Source organism: Schistocerca cancellata, chromosome 1 (genome assembly GCF_023864275.1).
Source record: "Schistocerca cancellata isolate TAMUIC-IGC-003103 chromosome 1, iqSchCanc2.1, whole genome shotgun sequence".
NCBI lineage: Eukaryota > Metazoa > Arthropoda > Insecta > Orthoptera > Acrididae > Schistocerca > Schistocerca cancellata.
The window spans coordinates 238,724,344-238,732,457 of record NC_064626.1 but is presented as its reverse complement, the minus strand read 5'-3'; the positions used below and the strand labels follow the sequence as shown (position 1 = coordinate 238,732,457).

Genomic DNA, 8,114 nt, shown 5'->3' with positions numbered 1-8,114 from the left:
CGGTCGGCTTCTCTTCTCCTCGGCAGGCGAAAGCCGGGGGAGGGTGCGCGCCTCTGACGCTGCCTCTGCGGAGGGATAAGAAAAGCGGCGAGTAATCCAACGGAAAGACATTTAAAAGCGTTCGTTCCGGTTCCGGGCGGCGCAGCGCGGCGTGCCGGCTCGGTCTCGAGTTGGAGTCTATCTTCCGCTCAATATCTCGTCAGAGTTATCGCGGAGGCTGCAGCGGGGCCCAGGATTATCCGACGTCGCGCAGCCTCCGTCATGGCCTGCCCCCACCCCACAGTCGCTGGCGGCGGTACACCGGGCCGGGTAAACAGCGTCTCCTTAGTTACAAGGCGCTGCTGTGCGGCGGCGATTTGCATAACGCTCGTAAGTATAGGACGCCGCCGACGTCGGCGCGGCAGGACCTAGCAGACAGTTGGCGTGGCCGAGGTGGACGACTCTTCTGGCGGCAACCGTGGCGGATGCGACATTGTTTCTATTACTCTTGCAGAAAATTAATGTCTCCAGGGTAGCACTGGGACACCAATGATGAATAATCTGTCGTACTAAACACGGAACCGGTTCTATTATCGAGGCACACGTGACACCCTGGAAGCCGAGGATCAGAGCAGTCGGGTACATGCAGTGTTTCTTAGCTTGCAAAAGGAATTTGAGTCAGTGCGAGACCAACGATTGTTAACAAAAGTACGACCATACGATGCAGTGTAGAAAACGAAATTTGGTACTGGATTGAGGATTTGGCAGTTACACTCTAAGCCAAAAAGGACACTATGAAGGAATTATCCGAATGGTATAGAAATCGATAGACATGTTGCGTATGAACAGAAATACAAAAGATTACAGTTTCAGAAAAATGGGGTGATTTATGCAAGAAAAAGATCTTCACAAACAGAACAAGTCAATAACGCCTTTGTCTACTTCCAGGCCTTATGCAAGCAATTCTTCAGCATGGCATTCATGACAGACATGTTGGATGAACTTCTAAGGGTTATCGTGCCAAATTCTGCCAATTAGTAAGTTAGTTCGTCAGTATCCCGAGATGGTTGAAGGACTCAGACAATAATGCTCCAAACGTTCTCAATTGGAGAGATGTCCGGCGACCTTGCTGGCCAATGTAGGTTTTGGCAAACACGAAGATAAGCAGCAAAAACTCTCGCCATGTGCGGGCGGGCACTATCTTGCTGAAACATAAGTCCAGGATGGCTTGCTTTGAAGGGGAACAAAACGGCGAGTACAGTGCTGCCGACATTTTTTTTATTTATTTATTGCCAAATTATAGACCTGTTACCTGATGTTTAAAACAGGTCGTACATCTTACAATTTTCGTTTTTCATCTTTTTACATTTTTCTTTCCTTTTGTTTTATCTACAACATTTACAAATAATGATTCAAAATAACAATAATTTGAGGTTGAAATGCCGGCATATCGCTGTGCTGTAAGGGTGCAAGGATGAACGACCAACGGTGTACTGCTATGAAATGATATGGCGCCCCAGACCGTCACCCATGGCTGTCGGGTCCTATGGCGGGCGACAGACAGCTTGGTATCCCACTGCCAGGATTCGAACCCAGGTCTCCTGCTCACTAAGCAGATGCACAAACCACTACCACACTCTGGCACAGTGGCTTTGTACAGTTGCACGGACTACCTTAGCACGACTTCCTCCTCAACCCAAATTCCCATTGACGCTTCGACCCACTTGGTGTTCCTCTAAACTCGAATATCACTGCAGGGCCTCACCAAGTAGGCGAGGTAGTCGGTGAAGGATGCCAGGGTGGCGTAGTGATTAGCGCATCTGCCTAGTGAGCAGGAGACCAGGGTTTGAATCCCGGCCTTGGGACAAATTTTCGTTCGTTGCTTCACCCAGCTTGGTATCCCACTGCTGCCCCGGGAATCTCCAGACACGTATCCACTGGTCACCGGGGCTCAGTTCGAAACGGAACTCGTCACTGATGACAGTCAAGGAGATTCCAAGCCGAATGTGCCCGACCACTGCAAATGGGCTTGTTGCCGTGCAGAGGTCAACGGTAGTCGGCGGAAGGGGTGGTTGAGTTCTATCCCCTTTCTGTCAGCCGCCTTTATTGCTCTTTGCAACAGTTGATAAATCCGAGGCTCTGAGTGCCTCTTTAACAATTGCTCGGTCCTCACGTTCTGTCGTTTTTCTAGATCGACCGCTTCCTTCTTGACGCCGTACTCGGTCATTGTTCATCCAATGAAGTCAACATCACCGAATAAGGGCATCGCTTCTATTCAAATGTCGAGCGTTTCGCCTATTACGCCACCCGGCTTTTTTGAGCCCAAATACACGTCCTCTCTCAAATGCTGATATCTGCTTATATTGTTCACACTCCTGTCTCCGAGGCATAGTTACTGTCCATGGGATTCAACGATATCGACATAACCCCTCCTTACCATCGTTGCCAGTTGCGAGGTGAAAGGGCGCTGTACGTCAAACATTCATCCATCGGCAGCCAAAGTTCATAATGTTGCTTTTACAGTCGATACGTGAGTGAATCTGAAATTGTAACCAATTTCCATAACTCGTTCATGGTTGTTTTTTCTTTTTTTTACGGTGTACGTTCAAGTAACGCCAAAGAATTTCGTTTGTTATTACAGTTTACTATTACCACACAATCCAGCAGCAATCACCATTCACACTCACTTACAATTCGATCGCCCTTTTTTTGTGGGAAGTGTCTACGAGTAACAGTTCTTGGTTAATATTGTAAAGTACAAACTTTATTTAGATTTCGGCCTACATTACTTCATATTAACTTTACTGGCTGCTCCAAAAACACAAGTAGTCTTATATTCAACGATGCCATACGCTTAAGCGTACTGTGAATCTACAGCAGAAAAGGTTAATGTAACTTAACAGAAAGATATATTACTCTATCAACACAAAGGTCAATAACATATTTTCACGCTGACTTCTGGTAGATTTAAGGTCATCCACTCTATTATTCTGCCTTTGCAATGCTATTGTGGAATATCAGTGAATGTTGAGTTCAGCTTCGACATACGTTCACCCACATGTCTCACGAACGCCTCAGAGCATTTTTAGAGCGACAACATAGATCTATCCGGCTCCAAGATCTGTCCTCCATCAAACGACAATAGATCATCCAACTACCACGTTAGGCTCGAAGGCTCACTACCTAAAGAATCTTGTCGCATCGCTATTTGCGGCAGTACTTGCTACTTGCGTCTACTATATATTCAGACTGAAGCAACGAACGAATATTTGTCCCAAGACCGGGATTCAAACCCTGGTCTCCTGCTCACTAGGCAGATGCGCTAATCACTACGCCACCCTGGCATCCTTCACCGACTACCTCGCCTACTTGGTGAGGCCCTGCAGTGATATTCGAGTTTAGAGGAACACCAAGTGGGTCGAAGCGTCAATGGGGATTTGGGTTGAGGAGGAAGGCGTGCTAAGGTAGTCCGTGCAACTGTACAAAGTCACTGTCCCAGAGTGGGGTAGTGGTTAGTGCATCTGCCTAGTGAGCAGGAGACCTGGGTTCGAATCCTGGTAATGGTACAAACTTTCATTCGTCGCTTCAATCCGCATACATAGATCTTAGACGCTTGAGATTTGAAAAAGTTTCTGGGAGCATTTAGTTCATTTGATGAAAAATTTGTTTCGCGTATAGACGCGAGTGAACTTCAAAAAGTAAGTGAGACATGGCTGGATCATTCTATGCTCTGGATTAAACCTTCGTTGCGATTCTGTGTTGTCTCCCGCGGTTATCGCAATTATGCCGTTATCCTCTCCTTCCGCGGGTGGTAGCAGCAGTGTTTATCGATATTCACACCTTGGACTATCTTTGACCTGTCGCATATAGTTTCCGGCTGGCCGGTGTGCGACCAGTCGGTCGGTTGGCGTGGAGCAGTGAGGAATTCTCCGCGGGACGTAGTTTAGCCGGGGCCGCTGGCACTCTCTACGTGGTGTCAGAGTGTGTGGGGCTGTTCCCATCGCTACGAGGTCCGTGGCTCACCGACCCTGGACACGAAAGTTGAGTTTTGATTAAATCTACCAGCAAGTCAAGACTGTTCACATTGTGTCGTTTGGAGTTCGTTGTCGGCTGTTGGGATATTCCCGCGAGCAACAACGTGGTTTTCAAGCTGTAAAATTCTAGCCATCCTCCAGTGGAGTTTCACTGTATTTTGTAATTTGAATTGAAGTGCACCAGCGGAATCTTCTGCCTTGTTGCCATTAACGTTCCGGTTAGCTGTCCTGGCCGTTGTCAGGCAGTGTAGATTCCTCATTGTGTTGTTGCTGTCCAGCACGGCGTGTAGTTTGACAGCTCCATGTATGATTGGTTGTGGGCGCCAATATCTTCTACGTTGTTCCGTTGAAATCCCTGTTGTGCCCTGGTCGGGTGAAGTGGAAGTTATCTTGTCAGTGCGTCCGTGTACTGCCTTGTCTTTGTTTGTTCTTGTTGTTAGTACTTGTATGGCTTCTAGGTTGTTTTGCCCTTAAGGCGTAAGATTCTTTAGGCCTTCAGCCTAATTTAAAGGAAATTTCTCTCGAAAGGCCTTTGGCATTTTTAAGGTTTTAATGTTGTTGAATTTTAAGTGTTGGGCTTTCAGCCGATTTTGAGTTTTAGTTGTTTTGCTCTTAAGGCCTTCAGCCTAAATTAAATAATTTCACGTAAGGCCTTCGGTATTTAAAAAAAAAATAATGTTATGTAGTTTTAAGTGTTAGGGCTTCAGCCGATTTGAATTTAACTTGTTTGCTCTTGAAGTCTCTGATTCTTTTGGCCTTCAGCCTAATTAAGGAACTGTTTTAAGATAAGGCTTTGCCTTTTAAATTTCTATATTGGTTGTGTTTTGATTAATTAAGAACTGTTTTATGTAAGGCCTTTGTTTCTTTAAAAAAAATTAATGTTGTTTAGCCTTAAGTGTTGGGCTTTCAGCCGATTTTGAATTCACATTGTCTGCTCTGAAAATCTCAGATTCTTTACGCCTTCAGCCCAAATAAAGAACTGTTGTAAGATAAGGCCTGCCTTTTAAATTTCTGATTATGCTTGCGTTTTAAGTTATTGGCCTTCAGCCATTTTTAAATTAAAGTGGATTTGAGTCGGTAATTAAGACCCAAGATTAAGGCTGTGTGTTTAAAAAAAATTTTTTGTGGCTCTTGTAATGTTTGATCAACTAATAAAGTTGTATGTTCGAGTGTAACTGACAGCCCCTTATTTGGGCCCCTTTCAACAATTGAAACTACCTGTCCTGTCCTGCAGGTCTAGCAGGGCGTCTCAGTAAGTTTCACATCATTATGGCAGGCCAAGTAACTTTTATTAACTGCTGCAGTACACTTCAAAGTCGCAGGGATACATGACAATATTTTTCAACGTGGTCACCAAGTCTCTGTCAACAACAGTTTCTGATTGCCTGGACATTGCCGCTGTGGTCGATGTCGATGTATTCCCTGCCGATCAGCATCCCCCAGCTCTGTGTGGCCCTGGTCAAATTGTTGTCACCGTTTCACTACGGCTGGAGGAGACCTTGCATTAGGTGCATATACCGCCGTAATTTCACGGTGAACCTATGTGCGATTTAGACTTTTGGCACACGAGAACCGGATAGTCGCGCGTACTTCAACTTAGAAACGCATTTCCAGTTGTCGTGCCATTTCACTACCGCACTGTGATACACTTGTCACCCGCATCGCAGCAGAACTGTGTCTGCAGGAAAACCAGAATATGTAGTATCTTCTGACAGTGCGGCCCTCTTGTTGCGCTATGGTCTTAGTGGAGGGGCGGGAAAGAGGAGGGGGGGAGACGAATTGTGTAACTTATCTTTCGAACTGCGCTCGTAGAACACACAAAAGAAAATTTTATTGCTACTTTAGATACAAAGTCATTATCACGGACTGAACTGCGAGTATCCCAAATACGTAACAACGGTTATTTAACAGATTCTGTTGTGTTACCTTTAGGATTTTTATACCGTACTACTTCTGGGTTTCCTGTGTAACGATTTCGTCTTGTTTACTCGGTTCAGTATACCGTGAATGTAACATTTATATCATGTCGGAATCTGTCCTTTGTTAAGTCTATATACACTCATGTTCAGAAGAAAACAGAACACCCTGAATGACTGAAGTAGGACGTTCATATTCGCAGGACATCTACATTAGTATGTTCTGCAGAAATTATTAGCGTTTGAAGCATGTCGTCCTCCGGGCCCAAGGTCAAATCGATATCGCGGTACAATACAACCTACTGGTAAAATGTTCTTGAGGCTTTCGTCGTCGCAGTAAACTGAAGGCAGCGGATCAGCGTCACTTGGGAGACGTGCAGGAAGCCTCGCAGACGTATGCGCGAACCGCACTGTGAAATCAGTGAGTCTGAAAGAGGAGACAGTACGAGGTGCATTCAAGTTCAAAGGCCTCCGATTTTTTTTCTAATTAACTACTCACCCGAAATCGATGAAACTGGCGTTACTTCTCGACGTAATCGCCCTGCAGACGTACACATTTTTCACAACGCTGACGCCATGATTCCATGGCAGCGGTGAAGGCTTCTTTAGGAGTCTGTTTTGATCACTAGAAAATCGCTGAGGCAATAGCAGCACGGCTGGTGAATGTGCGGCCACGGACAGTGTCTTTCACTGTTGGAAAAAGCCAAAAGTCACTAGGAGCCATGTCAGGTGAGTAGGGAGCATGAGGAATCACTTCAAAGTTGTTATCACGAAGAAACTGTTGCGTAACGTTAGTTCGATGTGCGGGTGCGTTGTCTTGGTGAAACAGCACACGCGCAGCCCTTCCCGGACGTTTTTGTTGCAGTGCAGGAAGGAATTTGTTCTTCAAAACATTTTCGTAGGATGCACCTGTTACCGTAGTGCCCTTTGGAACGCAGTGGTTAAGGATTACGCCCTCGCTGTCCCAGAACATGGACACCATCATTTTTTCAGCACTGGCGGTAACCCGAAATTTTTTTGGTGGCGGTGAATCTGTGTGCTTCCATTGAGCTGACTGGCACTTTGTTTCTGGATTGAAAAATGGTATCCACGTCTCATCCATTGTCACAACCAACGAAAAGAAAGTCCCATTCATGCTGTCGTTGCGCGTCAACATTGCTTGGCAACATTCCACATGTGGTCGTCTGTCAGCATTCGTGGCACCCACCTGGATGACACTTTTCGCATTTTCAGGTCGTCATGCAGGATTGTGTGCACAGAACCCACAGAAATTCCAACTCTGGAGGCGATCTGTTCAACAGTCATTCGGCGATCTCCCAAAACAATTCTCTCCACTTTCTCGATCATGTCGTCAGACCGGCTTGTGCGAGCCCGAGGTTGTTTCGGTTTGTTGTCACACGATGTTCTGCCTTCATTAAACTGTCGCACCCACGAACGCTCTTTCGACACTTCCATAACTCCATCACCACATGTCTCCTTCAACTGTCGATGAATTTCAATTGGTTTCACACCACACAAATTCAGAAAACGAATGATTGCGCGCTGTTCAAGTAAGGAAAACGTCGCCATTTTAAATATTTAAAACAGTTCTCATTTTCGCCGCTGGCGGTAAAATTCCATCTGCCGTACGGTACTGCCATCTCTGGGACGTATTGACAATGAACGCGGCGTCATTTTAAAACAATGCGCATGTTTCTATCTCTTTCCAGTCGGGAGAAAAAAAAATCGGAGGCCTTAGAACTTGAATGCACCTCGTATTGGCACGAGAGGATGCGATGCATCCATCCGGGAGATTGCTGCTAGTGTGGGACGAAGTGTTTCGTCAGTGCAACGGGTGTGCGCAGAATGATTCATGGAAGGCCGTAGAACACTAGGTGAGTCACGTCGCACAACCCAGACCCCCCTCCCGCATCCCCTCCTTCCCCCCTTCACGAGAAGATCGGCACCTCATCTGAATGGCATTGCAGGGCAGATATGGGCCCTCTTCCGCTCTGGCGCAATGCTGGATCAGGGGCGACAGTCCGTCGCCGTTCATTACGGCATCTGTCACGTGCGCGTCATCCACTTCTCCGCCTAACTTTGACGAATGTGCAGAAACAAGCTAGATGTCAATGGTGTATGGAGCGACGTCACTGCAGACAGGAATGGCACCAGATAATGTTTTCGAACGAATCGAAGCTTTGTT

The 8,114-nt window shown here is 46.4% G+C and overlaps 1 non-coding gene across 1 annotated transcript; it reads left to right on the top strand.

Annotated features, from left to right (window-relative positions):
- The first annotated feature begins 1,772 nt into the window (after positions 1-1,772).
- Positions 1,773-1,846, top strand: Trnat-agu (transfer RNA threonine (anticodon AGU)). Its single transcript has one exon. It is a non-coding gene; the product is annotated as a tRNA-Thr (tRNA).
- The last annotated feature ends 6,268 nt before the right edge of the window (positions 1,847-8,114 follow it).